The sequence below is a fragment of the Linepithema humile genome, chromosome 2 (assembly GCF_040581485.1).
Source record: "Linepithema humile isolate Giens D197 chromosome 2, Lhum_UNIL_v1.0, whole genome shotgun sequence".
Taxonomy (NCBI): domain Eukaryota; kingdom Metazoa; phylum Arthropoda; class Insecta; order Hymenoptera; family Formicidae; genus Linepithema; species Linepithema humile.
The window spans coordinates 18540323-18557250 of record NC_090129.1 but is presented as its reverse complement, the minus strand read 5'-3'; the positions used below and the strand labels follow the sequence as shown (position 1 = coordinate 18557250).

The following is a 16928-nucleotide window of genomic DNA, read 5'->3' as shown; positions in this document are numbered from 1 at the left end:
TTATTCATAAAATTTAATGATTTTTAATAAATTTAACATCACGAGAACATTATAATTTTTTATAAATTTTGAACCATGATGGAAAAATATTTTTAATATGGTCAAACGTAAAAATTTGAATATCTCGAAACGAGAAATATATGACTTAGGTCACTTTCATAATAACCGGCACATATAATATAAGGAAGACTTACTCAATCTCATTAACATTCCATTGTGTAGTTTGGCCCCGATCTTTGCCGATATTTTAAAGAATTGTGTATTTTAAATAATGTAGTATTTTAATTTACATACATTTTAATTTACATATAATCAAATGAATAGATGAAAGATATGTGGAGACAGAAAAGAAATGAAGATAAGCGTCACCCAGGTAGCACATGTTCGTTTCATATACTTCTCTTAAATGTATTTAATGTTTTCTAACCGTCAAGCATCAATAAGAAACGTTTTTGAAACCACTCGACAAAAACATTTTTGAAACTATAATTTAAGAAACATTTTTTTCACGTTTTTAAAAATCAGAAAATTTTTTAAAATTTTGTTTTAATTTTTTTCATTTATTTTTCTTTAGTTTAATGTTGTTTAAATGTTCTTTAAGAATTTAATGTAATAAAAGTTACATAATTATTCTTAGAGTTTAATTAATAGAAATGATTTAACATACGAATTTTTTTAAAATACTATATTTTACTATATTTGTACAAATAAATAAATAAAGCTATGGCTTTAAACATTTTCAAACAAGGTATATTTATTAAAAGAACGCATATCTTTGCTGCTTAATAAAATAAAATTTGATATGTTAACGATTATCTTTATTATAGCAAAGGATTAGTTGCTTTATCAATGCAATACAAGTTGGAACAATAGTGCTTATTAAAAATTTTAATTTTTTTCTACTTTTATTTAAAAATATAAGAAATAACATAATAAAATAGTAGAATTGTTAATATACATAATTTATCCTTATTAATTAATAAAATTATTTATATATATGCATTTATATATATGCAATAATATATATGCATATATGGCGCATTTCACGTGTCAGAAGTCTACCTAAAAATGAACTGCTTGGGATTTTTAAATGATCATGAAAACACGTTAGTGCACATATTGTGTAAAATTAAAGGTAAAAAAAATTAGTGTATATGTCTTGTATTAGAGATATTGGAAGTAGTCGTTTTAAGAAATTTTTCTTTTTTTTGACATTTGTAGTTAAAATTTCAAAATTACATAATTTTGATAAACATGAATTTTTGGGGATTTTTCCGTACTTTCAGATAAAAATATTAATTTTAGCGAGAAAAAATGATTACTATAGAAAAAATCAATTTTTTAATTTTAAGTGAATAATTGAGAAATTACATCCACTTTTAAAAATCTGAAAAAATTCTCAAAAATACTCCAATATATGTAGAATATGGTACAATAAAGGAAATTTTGGGATCGCAATGGGATCCACTCAAAAATGAGTATTTTTTCCAAAATAAAATTGGCATTTCAGGTAAATCACTATAATCACAAACAGATTTTTTAAGATACTTTCTTTTACAGTCAATTTTTCAATGTATTGTTGCTCAATTATTTGTTAGTGGTCGTAAAAAATGTTCATTTTCCTTATATAAAAAAGACATTGTCCTCGTATATAATAAAATTTTATATTATAACTTTCGTTCTCCTAGTTCATTAGTTGATCATGTTATGCAAATTTCACGGCGATATTAACATTATATCATTTCAACGAATCACGGCAAATTAAGCAAGTTTTTGGAACCAAGATTTGTATTAGCGAAACCTATTCCGGGTACTTTAAAATATCATGCTATTATTCCTGCGAGCGAAGATCAATTGATAATCAGAAATTATTAAAAATTGAACAGCCTAGTTATCATAGAAAATAATTTTGGTAAGAAGATTGAATAAATAAATCTTCAATTGTTTAATATATCTTATATAACTGCAGCATTATTTTTTATTAACATTATTGAATTGTATTTTTTAAACTCATATTAATTTTCTATACTAATTGTATGACTGAGATGATAATAAAACTGAGTTTGTTTTATGAGCATGCTGAACTGCTTTCAGATATAACTTTTTTGTTGAACCAACAAATCTGTTTAGTTATAAATACAAATTTTATATAGTAAACTATAGCTTTGCTGACTCAACAATTCCATTTTTTTTCCGTAATATAAATAAAACAGATCGAATAAACTAAGTTTCTAGGTTGAATAAACAAAACGGATTGAAATGCTAGGAATATTAAAGTATAATAAGTAAATATAATTATCTGATTTAAGCAGAATTATACGGTTTTAAATCAATTCTGTCGGAGCCAGAGGTTAAATAATTTTAAAATAAGATTACATAACTGCATAAAAAGTATCAAATTAAGTAGATTAAACATATCAATTAATTAGATTATAATTAATTAGATTGAACATTAAGGTCAAAAATAGGAGAAAAATTTCGACTCGGGAAGAATCATTTTTTCTATATCAATAACGGCTCAAAAACGGCATTTTGAGTTATGTCATTATGTATTGCAAATAAGCGATATTTTACTTGTGATGAATTTATTTATTGTGGGAATTGTTTTTGGTTATTGATTAATTTATTTTATTTAAAACAAGTAGATTTATTCAATATAGTGAGTTGAGTTAAAGGATACGGATGATTACAGCTGTTCTCTCGTCGACGGTCGCAGACGTTCTCTCTCGAAAAACGAGATCGTCATCGCCGGTCAAAAGCATCGCCCTTCAAAAACATCTCTGATTTCGTTAACAATATACACATAGTCGGACTAACACCAACCGTCGACTCGTCTCTAACACGACTCAGATCGGCGTACGCCGATGTACGAAATGTTATTCTCCCATATTCGGCCGTCCTGACTGAACATTCACTTTGAATGTTCATCCACCTGGTCCCCGGAGTCGCCGGGCAGATCGTCGTCGATGTCGTCCACCCATGGCTTCATAAAATCTGCAGCTGACGAGGTCTGGTAAGGTCCCTCGTGCTCGCCGACCTTACGCACCAGATATCGATCGTTGCGCAAAATTTTAACAATTTCGTACGGTTCAAGATATTTAGGCGCCAACTTGAGACCTGAATCTTGTCGCGTTCGCTTAATTGCGACAAAATTTTGTAACGCCTTGAAAATATCAAGAACTTCTAGTTCGTAACTAGGATATTTCTCCTCCGCGGAAGTCGTTCTGCCGCTCGCGTAATAAGCTGGATGCAGCAATTGATTTTCACTGTTTCGCTGCAAAAGAATTGCTCCGTAGTCATACATTGACGCATCTGTATGCAATTCTGTTTCGGCGCCGATGCGATATAAGCTCAATACCGGCTGCTCACTCAGAAGAATTTTCAATCGTACGAACGCGTCTCTCTCCGTCGCTTCAAAACAAAACTTAACATTTGCTCTCAGCAGGATAGTCAATGACTGCGTTCAGCAGAACAACTGCTGAATTGTCGTCTAGTCAACACTTAACGTTGATTTGTTGGTTCTAAAAGTAAGAGCCAATCATGTTCGATTGCTACCAAGCGATTTGTTCTGCTGAACGCGCCCACTGGCTGCGTTCAGCAGAACAACTGCTGAATTGTCGTCTAGTCAACACTTAACGTTGATTTGTTGGTTCTAAAAGTAAGAGCCAATCATGTTCGATTGCTACCAAGCGATTTGTTCTGCTGAACGCGCCCAATGGTCGCGCGATCTCGGCATATCTCGGAATAAATTTGCGGAAATATCCGACCAGAAACGTCTGAACCTGTCGTTTTAGGCTCGGGAAAACGCTTTACAGCCTTAATTTTCCGTTCGGATGGTCGAACATGCCCGACACCTATCGTGTGTCCGAGAAATTCAACCGTTTTTCTTATAAAGCAACATTTATTCCAGTTAATCGTTAGACCGGCTCGACCAGCTGTGTCAAGTACGCTCTTCAAATTTTTTAGACCACTCTCGTAGTCATCAGAAAGTACAATTAAATCGTTCATGTAAATTAATGTCGCTTTGTCTCGTATCAAGTCTTTAAAGATAGCATTGATATATCTCTGAAAAACAGAAGGAGAATTGCACAAATCAAACGGCACTCGCAAAAACTCGTATTGGTTGTCAGGTACAATAAACGCGGTGTATCTTATACTCGCTTCGCCCATTCGCACATGAAAAGACCCATTTTTCAGTTCAATCGTACTGAAAACTTTTGCGCCTTGTAGCATGTTTAGCGTGTCTTCTATTAAAGGTAAAGGATAGCGATCCTTTATTATCTTTTTATTTAGTAGCCTATAATCTACGCATAGTCGATGCAAATTGTCTTTCTTTTTCACCAAAACAATCGGACTGGCGTAATCAGAAAAGGATGAACGGACAATCCCCTGTTTCTCCTACTCCTCGATCTGGCTATTTACAATGCTTCTTTCCGACGATGATAAACGTCTCGCTCGCTGATATACAGGTTCGTCATTTTTTAAAATAATTGTCATTTTTATATCGGTCTCTAGTATTTTGTTCGGTCTGTATTCGTCAATTATCGTCGCGACAGCGCGTCGGAACAGGAGGCGTCGTCTCGGGAATCGGCCCGAAATGTGCAACTAATTCCGAGCGCTGTTCTAGAAAAATAAACTGGTCTTTTTGATCGCTTTGGTAGTTCCAGTGTTAAGCTATAGAACCACGGATGCATCGATAGGCTAGAAAAGATTATGAAGGAATTGACATATAGTAAGAATAAATATATTTCAAAATTGTTAATAAAATAAAAAATGTTAATAGAAAATGTGCTCCTTTTTTTATTAGATAAATTGTTTCAAATATACTATAATTTATTGATATATTTATGTTTGTGTAAAAGAATTTACTTTTTCATTTTTAATTTATTATATATTTGTAATACGTACATATGCATTTAAAAATTTTCTTACTTTTTTTTTTTAACGCTAATTTATGCAATATTTAACCCTGTGTGGAAAGATATAAAAAGATAAACCACTTACTGTAGGGAGGGAAGAAATAAAAATACACATTTACACAGAAAAAACGAATTTTACTATCGCAATAAAATAATCGTTGCTGTTGCATGTTTTAAATATGTTAGCGGCAGCAAATTATATTTTTTTAAATTTTTACTTAGCTGTTTATATTAAAAATATAAATAACAACAACTTTATCTTTTCTATAATTAAATAATTTTCAAACCACAGATTAAATTTTAAACAAACCTTGCCCACTCCTCCACATCAAAAGATTGCACCAGATTCCATTCCCAGTAAAAAGTATTAAATTCTTAAACTAAAGAAACTTTTGACCATTATATCGTTTATAATATCACCATTCGTGATTCAGTTTCTTAATAATTAAGTTTCGTAAGATCCAGCTTATTCATATCAGTTGCTTCAACTTATAATAATTTAACTTATAATAGTATCTTGATGCTATTAACGTCTACATTAGATATTTTATTGAGTTTTGCAAATGTGAGGTTCCGTACTTCTTGTGTAGTGAACAAAATATTAAATTCTCGTTCTAAAGTTTGTTTAATTTTTACAGTCATCATGGAATCCATTCCAAGTTCAGCCACGTGTATATCCATCGGCCACATCGATTTCACCAAATGTTAATATGACTTCGTCGGTTACATCGATTGTATTCGCGGAATATATACGCACTTATCGTATTCAAAAGGTTAAAAACGTTGAACTACGTTTATATTATTTAAATGTTTATTTAATGAGATATATTGTTTCTTACAGTAAAAAAATTTACTTATTCTAAAACTAGCGTAGTTCATTATTTAGAATTATGTAATTTATTATGTAACTAGCTCATATAACTAATAATTATAATAATTTTCTACTAGATATATACAACTGGTCTCAAAATTCTTATTTTCATATAATATTTTTGCGTCTCTCAATGCAATAGATAGTGAAATAAATAAGGGTCTTTACTTTTAAAAACAAATAATTGCAAATAATTGTATTTAAAATACGTGGCATTGATATTTCACGATTACGAATCATTAATTATTATTCAGATCAATCAATTGTTTTTTTTTTAGAGTAAATTTATAATGTTCCTGTATAAGTAATGAGGAAATAATTAACATATGGTCTTTATATATAAACTGGTGAAGTTTAAAAATGAGCTATTAACTAGTAATCACGCAAGCCGCAAGGTAATCGCGTAAGTTGGGTTTCAGAATTTTACTTAAATATTATCATTAAAAATTAAGAAAAAAAGAGTGTGTAAATGTAAAAACGTAAAATAATGATCATTTAAAATATCTGCAAATTTGCTGATATTGGGACTTTGTTCACCAGTAAAGTAAAATTTACTGTCGTTAGGGTTGACATGGACTCTAATAAAAAAGCCACGGTCATTGATGTCGAATCTGTAGATGACATCGTTATTTCTGGCATCGCCGGTAGATTTCCTAAATCCGACAATATTACGCAGCTTCAAGAGAATCTATTTAACAAAGTGGATCTTGGATCAGATGAGGAACGACGATGGAACCATGGTAATATTTTCTTTGTTCTATGAATAAAAAATTATGTAAAAAATATTCCATAGAAACATATGTATAAAATTACTGTTCTATTTAAATACTTATTTATTGTCATCATCATTCCTTTTTTAGTAATACTTCTATATATAATAGTTGGAACAAAAATAACTGTTCACTTAATATATACGGTTTAATATACAGGTCACCCAGATCTGCCTCAACGTATGGGAATAATTAACAATTGCGAGAAATTCGATGCAGATTATTTTGAAATACCCTTCAACGAAGTCCATTTCATGGATCCTATGAGTAGGATGCTCATGGAGCATACGTATGAAGCTATCGTTGACGCAGGAATAAATCCGAAAGATTTATCTGGAACAAAAACTGGTGTTTTTATCGGATTGTTATTATCGGAGTCGGTGAAGGATTGGTTTTTTGAAAAAGCACAGGTACAAAAAATTATTAATCGGTCAAGCAAGAATATTGCACAAGCTTATAACATAAAAATTTTGATAAAAAACATTTTTATATTATAATGTAAAAAATGTACTTGTGTGATTTGTAAATCACCTCGTACAATGCTCATACAATGAACATTTAAATTTTCTAAAAAATTTATGTACACACATTAGATAGCTGGCGCTGCAGCTTTTGGATCTTACAAATCTCTGTACGCAAATCGGATGTCTCACTGGTTAAATATAACAGGACCATCTTGCATAGTCGATTCTGCTTGCAGCTCAAGTCTCTTCGCTTTAGAGTCCGCTTATAGAAGTATTCAATCAGGGGAGTGTAACGCCGCTATTGTCGGCGGTATAAATCTCTGCCTGAATCCTTATCTAGCTTTGCAGTTTGCGCGACTCGGTATTATACTTATTGAAATATTAATTTAGAATATAGGAGATAATTAAAAAATATAAAAATTATTATAATCTAAATAATATGGAATATAATATAAATATATATCTAAATTAGATTTTATAACATAATTTTACAATTTCAGGAATACTAGCATCTGACGGAATCTGCAAACCTTTTACCGACGATGCAAACGGTTACATGCGTAGCGAGACAATCGGAGTCGCATTTTTACAAAAAGCAAAAGTGGCTAAGAGAATTTATGCAACTATCGTCTACGGGAAAGTTAATTGCGACGGATACAAGGAACAAGGCATTACCTTCCCGTCGAGCAAAATGCAACAAACTTTACTTGAAGAGTTTTATAATGAATGCGGTATTTCGCCGACTTGCTTAGGCTACATGGAGGCTCACGGCACCGGCACTCATGTTGGCGATCCAGAAGAAATCAACGCACTCGAGCAAGTTTTCTGCAAGAACAGACAAACTCCTCTATTAATCGGTTCTATCAAATCAAACTTGGGCCATTCTGAAGGTGCTAGTAGCATGTGTCAAATTGCTAAGGTAATAATAATTATGATATGCATTATAATAGTAGCCGTCGATTTTTATGATCGTAAATTTGTGAAATTTTTACACTCTACAAACAAAAATTTGTATAACATTCCTTTTGCTGCTAAATCATTAACAGTATCATGATAAAAAGATAAAAAACATTTATCAATTAATAAATAATTTAATAAAAAAATAAGAAGCAACAAGTTAGCATTTAATTAACTTTTCGTAAGGTGATAATTGCAATGGAAACTGGCTTAATCCCGCCAAATATAAACTTCACACAAGTACGAAAAGGTGTTAAGGCTTTTGAAGATGGAAGTATACGCGTGGTGACCAACGCAACACCGTGGACTTCTGGATTTATGGGTATCAATTCGTTCGGTTTTGGTGGAGCCAATTGCCACATCTTGATGCGAAGTAACACAAAGGAAAAGATCAATAAAGGAGCGCCGAATGATAATTTGCCCAGACTCGTTGTCCTGTCTGGACGTACCGAACAAGCAGTTGAATCATTTCTAAACGAGGTATATAAAAATTTTGCGGTTACGCAATCAATGAAAGCTCACTTACACCGTAAAAATTTGTATGTTAGATCGAGAACCGGCCGATAGACGTCGAATATGTACGGCTATTGCACGATATTTACGCTGATGAGATGAAAAATCATCCTTACAGAGGATACGTGATTGTCGAATCTAAAACGCCGATCAAAGCGGCAAAAGAAATACAATATTATTCTGGTGAGAAAAAACCGATTTGTTTTGTGTTCTCCGGAATTGGATCGCAATGGGTTGGCATGGGTACGCATTTTTTTTTTGCATATGTTAGAAAAGTGATTGCTCGCAATTAAACTCGAATTTACATGTTTACAGGTCAAGCGCTACTGCAATTCCCAGTATTTTCCAAAACAATAGAAAAATGCGATACAATTTTAAAAATGCATGGAATGTATATCATTGACATATTAACGAGTAAACACAAAGATATTTTTAACGACATATTGAATTCACTTGTGGGCATCACCGTAATGCAGGTGATAAATTGCTTTTACAAATTATATGCGTGTAATTTCTGTAAACGTTTCTTGACAATTATAGAAAGAAATATTTTATTCTTTTTTAGGTGGGATTAATCGATCTCCTGAGATCCGTAAGTATCGTGCCAGATTATGTCGTCGGTCACTCAATTGGTGAACTCTGCTGCGCATATGCGACCGGCAATTTCACCCTTGAACAAGTGATTTTATCTTCGTATTACATAGGATTGGGATTGAAGGAAACAAAAAAAATTAACTGTGCGATGGTGAATATCGGTCTCAGTTATGAGGATGTGAAGAACATATGCCCACCGGATATCGAAGTGATCTACAGCAACAGTCAAAATACTTGCTCCATAAGCGGTCTAGAAAAATCAGTAAAAGCGTTTACAAAACAGTTAGAGGTACATTAATTTTTCATTTAAATATTTTGTTGAATATACGTGTAATAAACTTAAACAAATTATACTTTTTATATAATTTTGCAGGCCAATAATGTATTTACTGAGGAAGTCAACTGCTGCGAAAATCCTCTGCATAGTCGTTATTTTTTTCCCGCGAGAGCAACGATTCTGGCTTACTTAAATCGAATAATACCGCAAAAAATGACTCCCAATCAGATATGGCAAAGTTTATTTGACAACGCAAAATTGTCCGGCGCTGAATATTTCACGAATAGTTTATCAAGTTTTGTATCTTTCGATAAAACGGCGCAATTAATTCCGAGAAACACAGTGACTCTTGAAATCGCGCCGGATGCTATTCTTCAGAGTGTTACGAAAGAACTGTTGGACACAACAAGCATCACGTTACTTCAGCGTAATCACGAGGATAACGTCAAAGTATTTTTGCAAGGTTTGGGAAAAATGTACAACAATGGCTTGCAACCGCAATTAGCAAATCTATATCCGACCGTGAAATTTCCTGTTAGTCGTTCCACGCCGATGATCTCGCCGTCAATCAAGTATGTCGAACACATTCTTCATTTGTTAAACATAACAGAATAAAAAATTATTTTCACAGTAAGAAATTTTTATTTTCTATTTCCAGATGGAACCATTCCGAGGACTGGTACGTAACAAGTCATAAAATGCAGACGAAACTCTCTAACGGAGAAAGGATGGTAGAAGTTTCGCTAAATGACGAAGATTACGAATATATGAGCGATCATGTGATTGACGGAAGACAGTTATTGCCGGCTACTGGATATCTCATGCTAGTTTGGGAAACGATGGGTTTGATGAAAAGTCTATCGTATACCGAGATGCCAATCGTATTTGAGAATGTCAAGTTCATTCGGGCAACGCATTTTCCGAAACAAGGACCCGTGTATCTAACAATAATGGTGCAGAAAGGTAGATTTTATTTAAAAAATTTATTTTTCAATAAGTTACTTTATTTGCTGCATTAAGAATGACAATACTCAATTTATGCGATAAAAAGAAATATTCAAGATTATTTATTGCAGCAACTGGAAAGTTTGAAGTCATCGAAGGAGATAACGCCGTCGTCACTGGCACTGTGCGTGAACCGACAGATATTACCGAAGAAATGTTACCGAAACAATTGTTAAATGAAGAGAACGACAATGAGGAAGAAGTAATGAAGACAAAAGATATCTACAAGGAACTCAGATTACGCGGATATCAATACGCCGGCATATTTCGGGGTTTGAAGAGTTCGTCGACTACGGGAAAACAAGGGCACATAGCTTGGATGTACAATTGGGTAACATTTATGGACAATATGCTGCAAATGAAAATCCTTGGGATAGACACGAAGAGTCTTTACGTTCCCACGGAAATACAAAAGTTGGTGATCGATACGAAACTTCACATACAGCAAATACGGAACGCAGCAGCTAACGATTATCGTAAGTTTGTCGATTTATTTTCTTTCCAACAACTTTTTAATATTAATTTTTTAATGCAACTTTAAATGTTGTGACTAGTTCTCAAATAAAGAAATTTGTTTAACGTGAGAGAAGTTTAAGTGTAAAAAAATACATTATTTATAAATATCTTTCTAGAGCTTCCTGTGCGTGTGTACAAAATCTACGACGCGGTAGTATCCGGCGGTGTGGAAATTCGCGGAATCAAGGCTACTTCCATATTTCGTCGAAAGCCAGCGGAGGAACCCGTTCTCGAAGAGTACAGATTCATAGCTCATCGCGACGGAGCCGAGGTTTCCTTGCAGGAAGGCGTGATGCTGTCGACTCATCTCGCTCTGGAGTATCATCAAGTGATAAAAGTAAATATTATCGAATTGATCGAAGATGATGACAAAGTAGAAACAGATGAAATAGCATCACCACTGTTTATCAATGTCTTGGGTGATCTACCGTTGCTTCAACCAAACATTACTCTGGTGACCAGAACCGATCGCTTCGATTGCGTTACTCTTCCTTCAAAAATCACAGTCGCGCAATCGAAGAAGTTGTCGAATGACGATAATGCGATATTAATCACAGGATACAATTTGTTCACGAAGAACAAAAGCAAGACCTTAAAAGAAATTTTGCCGGCGTTACAAAACAATGGATTCTTATTGACACGAGAACAGTCCTTCACGAAAGACGACATTGCGACTGCCGAAAAGTACAATTTAGCAGTAGTACTTGAGAAACGCACGCAGAAAGAGCACATTATACTGTTAAAGAAGAAAGAACAATCGACGAGGAAAACTAAAGTTATTCACGTAAACAATTACGAGTTCTCTTGGTTAGAGCAGCTTAAATCGATCTTGAACGCGGAGAATGAGTCAAAAAACGCTGCAAAAATAATTTTAGTCAGCGAGAAAGATTCGGAATGTGGCTTGTTGGGCCTCGTCAATTGCTTGAGAAGAGAACCAGGCGGCGAATCGATCAGAGGCGTGTTTATTCAAGACAAAACTGCACCGGAGTTTTCTTTGCACGAGTCATTATACGCGGAGCAACTCCGGATCGATCTTATCATAAATGTCTTGCGTCCGGGTAAAACATGGGGTTCATACAGACACCTTCCGCTAGCGCCGCTGACACCGAAGCTCGTGTACCACGCATTCGCCAATCAATTGGTATAAATGTTTTATAAATTAATAAAAAAAGTTATTCTTACAGTTCTGTCATAATAAAAGATATTTCTCAATTAGGTGAGCGGTGATTTGAGTTCATTTCGCTGGATCGAAGGCCCGATTACACCGGATTATAAGGAGAATAATCTCGTTCACGTAGCTTACTCGTCTATCAATTTCAAAGATGTAATGATAGCGTCCGGCAAACTTACAGGAGGTGGTTTCAACTTAACGCGTGGACGACTCGAGGATTGTATGGTGGGTCTAGAATATGTCGGCGTGGATAATACTGGACAGAGAGTGATGGGAATTTGGGAAAACAGGTACGTTATTGTTACGCAATTATTTAAAAGTTTACTGTTTATAAAAAAAATTGACGCATTTTAAAGCCAGCTTTTCTATTGGATAAATTGATATATTATGTGTATATATATTGTATGTGCATGTGTGATAAGAAGATAAAAAATAAATAAAAAATAATTTATTTAATAAAATTACTATCTCAAATGTTGCAGACTTTGTAATGTAACTTGCAATATTTTGTAAAGCCAAAGCACAAACGTAGAATTATTTTACTGGAATGCATAAATTTTTTATAAACAGTATTACCGTATTTACTATATTTACTGTAAAGCCTACTATATTTACTGTACAAGTTATTCTTATCTATCCTAGATAATCCTGTTTTTTTAGATATAAGAAAGATTTTAATTCTTTAATTCTCAGATCCATAACAAATATGTGCACATCCTACAAAAACTTATACTGGAAAATTCCGGACAAGTGGAGCACGGAGGACGCTGCAACGGTTCCGTGCGCTTACGGCACGTGCTGTTACGGATTAATCGTCAAGGCGAATATGAAAAAGAGCGATACGGTACTTATCCACTCCGGTACCGGTGCCGTGGGTCAAGCTGCGATTCATCTTGCGCATCACAAAGGTTGCAAGATATTCACCACCGTTGGCACTCCGGAAAAGCGAAAGTTCATCAGAGACACGTTCCCGTTCATCCCAGAGAATCACATTGGAAATTCGCGCGACAACAGTTTTGAGCAAATGATACATAGTCAGACCAACGGCCGTGGCGTGGACATTGTATTGAACTCGCTCGCCGAAGAGAAACTCCAGACGTCCATCCGTTGCCTTGCGAAGGGTGGGCGTTTTCTGGAAATAGGAAAATTCGATATGATGACCAATAATTTGTTAAATTTGTCGTTTCTTTCAAAAGGAATTTCATTTTACAGCGTTATGTTGGATAATGTATTCACAGCTCCGAAAAAACTAAAAGAACGTTTGAACATGGTAGTGGCCATAAATCTTGCGAATAAAGCTATTCAACCAATTGCCAGGAAGATTTTTGAAAAGGATGAAGTGGAGGCTGCATTCAGATACATGACAGCTGGAAAGCATATAGGAAAGGTAAATCAATTTAGCTGGAATTAATTGTGACTTAATACGCGAGATCAATTAAAAATAAAACATAATGTATCAAATAAAAGCTTAGTTAAATGAGTTAACGTACTTTTAGATAATCATAAAAATGCACGAAGAAGGTGAATCTATGAGCGCACCCATTCTTGCACTTCCACGTTATTACTGTCTATTGAACAAATCGTACATCATCTTAGGCGGCTTGGGTGGCTTCGGCTTAGAATTAGCCGACTGGCTAGTTGTTCGTGGCGCTCAGAATCTGGTGTTCATCTCGCGCGCCGGAGTAAAAAACGGATATCAGCAGATGAAGATCGATCTGTGGAAATCTTACGGAGTGAAAGTGCTAATCATATCGAACGTCGATGTATCGGACGTCAAAGATTGCAAATATATGCTGAAATCGGCGGAAAAACTGGCACCGGTGGACGCTATATTCAACTTGGCTGTGGTATTAAATGATAAAATTTGCCAGAATCAAACTGTAGAGACGTTTCAGGAGCCCTTCAAAGCGAAAGCTTGGGCCACAAAGAACTTGGACCATTTGACCAGAAAAATATGTCCTCAGCTTCGTCACTTTGTTGTGTTCTCTTCGGTATCTTGCGGCAGAGGAAATGCCGGACAGACAAATTACGGCATGGCAAATTCTATCATGGAAAGAATTTGCGAGAGAAGAGTGCAAGAGGGTCTGCACGGACTAGCGGTTCAATGGGGTGCGGTCGGCGATGTCGGCCTCGTGGCTGATATGCAAGACAACGACAAAGAAATGGTTATCGGTGGCACTTTGCAGCAAAAGATAACTTCCTGCATCGCGAAACTCGAGGACTTTTTGTTACAAAAGCAGCCTATAGTGGCGAGCATGGTTGTAGCCGAGAAGCGGTTGAACACTTTTGATGCATTCAGTATTGTCGAAACTGTGGCTAATATTATGAGTAAGTTAATAACATTAAAAAAATTAGACAATATAATTAATCAATTTATTTGAATTTGAATTTATTTGATAAAAAAGATCAACGTGTTTAATTAAATATGATTAGAATATTTAATATAAACTAAGTAATTAAAACTAAATATAAAAAATTAATTAAATATAGATCTGAAGGACATGAGTACCGTGGCTCATCACATTCCTTTGTCTGAGCTTGGAATGGACTCGATGATGGCCGTAGAAATTAAACAGACCTTGGAACGGGAGTATGAGATTTTCCTTACCGCGCAGGATATTCGCGATCTCAGTTTCACTAAGCTCGCCAAAATGTTCGAGAAAGATGTGAAGAACGAGGAACTCACCGAGACAGAAAGGAAATTGCTCATTCGCATATCAGGCGACGATCAATTGATACCCGATGTTTGTATAAAGTTTCCGACGAAAAAAAGCACGACGGAAAGCGAAATATTCCTATTGCCAGGTATAGAGGGTTGTGGAAACGTCTTTGATTTGTTGGTGCCAAAAATCGAAGGTTCAGCAACGTGCCTTCAATACAACACGTATAACATTGGCACAAACTTAACATCAATAAAAGATATCACTAACAGCCTTTTACAGGTAAATTCTTCACTTAATTAACAACTGGACTTCATAATGTAGAAAGAAGATTGTGATACAATAAAATACTGCATGCTAGAATACAATGATAACAAGATAGCAGTTCAAGATATTTTTAGTCCCATTTTTTCTATGTTAAGTTTTTTTTATACTTTATTGTTTTTTATGTGTTTTCAGCACATTTTGAGCAGAGAACAAAAATTGCCACATAATTTTGTACTAGTCGGCTATTCGTATGGATCAATAATTACCATTGAATTAGCGCGGAAGTTAGAAGAAATGAATCTCAAAGGCCGATTAATACTCATCGATGGAGCACCCGAGTATATAAAGGCAATAGTTAATGTAAATTGTCCTTTCACTACGTTAGATGAATTCCAGAATAATATTCTTTTGGGTATAATGGATTTGTTTCAACCAGCAGCTAGTGGAAAGGTATATATATATATATACTGGGTGTTTCAGACCACCCGTCCCACCCTTTTAAAACGTAGGGATGTGCTTGTACAAAAAAATGTCTCAGACGAAATTTGCATGATTTCGAGGGATCTATCTGATGGTGACCTTGACTTTGACCTCGCAGTTGATTTTTAAGGTCATTTGAAGGTCAGAGTTATTTTTTTAAATAGAAACCCCTATTTTTGATTCCAAAATCTAATAGCTGGTGTCAAGAGCTTTTCAAAACACTATAATGAAGTTATTTTTCATTAAGTACTTTTCGAGTTATGAGGCTTGTAAATTACAGTATTTTGACATAAAATACAAAATATCTTGTAAAACATATCAATCATGCAAAAAATCATGCAAATTTCGTCTGAGCCATTTTTTTGTACAAGCACATCCCTACGTTTTAAAAGGGTGGGACGGGTGGTCTGAAACACCCGGTATATATATATATATATATATATATATATATAGTAGATGATGGTCTTAAATGATGGATTTTTCGGTAAAAATCTCAAATCTATTTTTTTTAGTTTGTGTTGGAGTTGAACAAATGTACTAATACTAATTGGGACGAAAAGTTAGAAATTTTTTTGAAACATGTTTCTTCAGCTTATTCACAAGTAACGATTGACAAAAGAAAAGCCTTGTGCACAACAATATATAAGCATTTGATCGGTCTTTATGAATACGATGTGACACAAATACCGAAGATCGAATCACCTATAATTCTTCTGAAGCCCACGACATATTCATTACTTTTTCCTCAAGAAGACTATGGCCTGCACAAGGTAATTGAAGTATAACAAAAAAATAATTTATACAGCAGAACAGTTGTAATTAATATAAAGTTACTTGCAGATTACTAAAGGAAAGATAGAAATACACTATGTTGAAGGCACTCACATGACAATAATAAACAATGAGAAAGTCGTTGCTGCAATTAATGAAATTATGAATTAATTCCATCGAATCTATTCAAAAGCATGCAAATATAATAGGTAATAATAATATGACATCTGTTTAAAATATCCACACTAGAACATAGAAGTTAATTTGCAATTTTAAATACTATATGTATACACAATATACAGGGTGTCTGGCAATAATCGCCCCACCGGTCATATACAGGTAGAGGAGGTCAAATCGAGTAGAAAAGTCCTTTACCATTTTTTAATTTTCATAATAAGTACTGAGTAATTAACGAAAAAAGATCGGCGAATCCGCGCGAGTAAAGCGCGCGCGGTGAGAAGGACATCCCACTGCTATGCGATCACTAGGCGCGCGATGAAGCGTTGGGAGGAGCGCTCTACAAATGACAATGGCAACATACGAGCGGCGCGTAACGCTAGATCCTTGTGTCCTAGTGATCGCGTAGCAGTGGGACGTCCTTCTCACCGTGCGCGCTTTACTCGCGCGGATTCGCCGATCTTTTTTTCGTTAATTACTCAGTACTTATTATGAAAATTAAAAAATGGTAAAGGA

General features: G+C 34.4%; 1 pseudogene; it reads left to right on the top strand.

The window, feature by feature from the left end:
- The first annotated feature begins 5122 nt into the window (after positions 1–5122).
- LOC105679045 (fatty acid synthase-like) lies at positions 5123–16470 on the top strand (annotated as a pseudogene).
- The last annotated feature ends 458 nt before the right edge of the window (positions 16471–16928 follow it).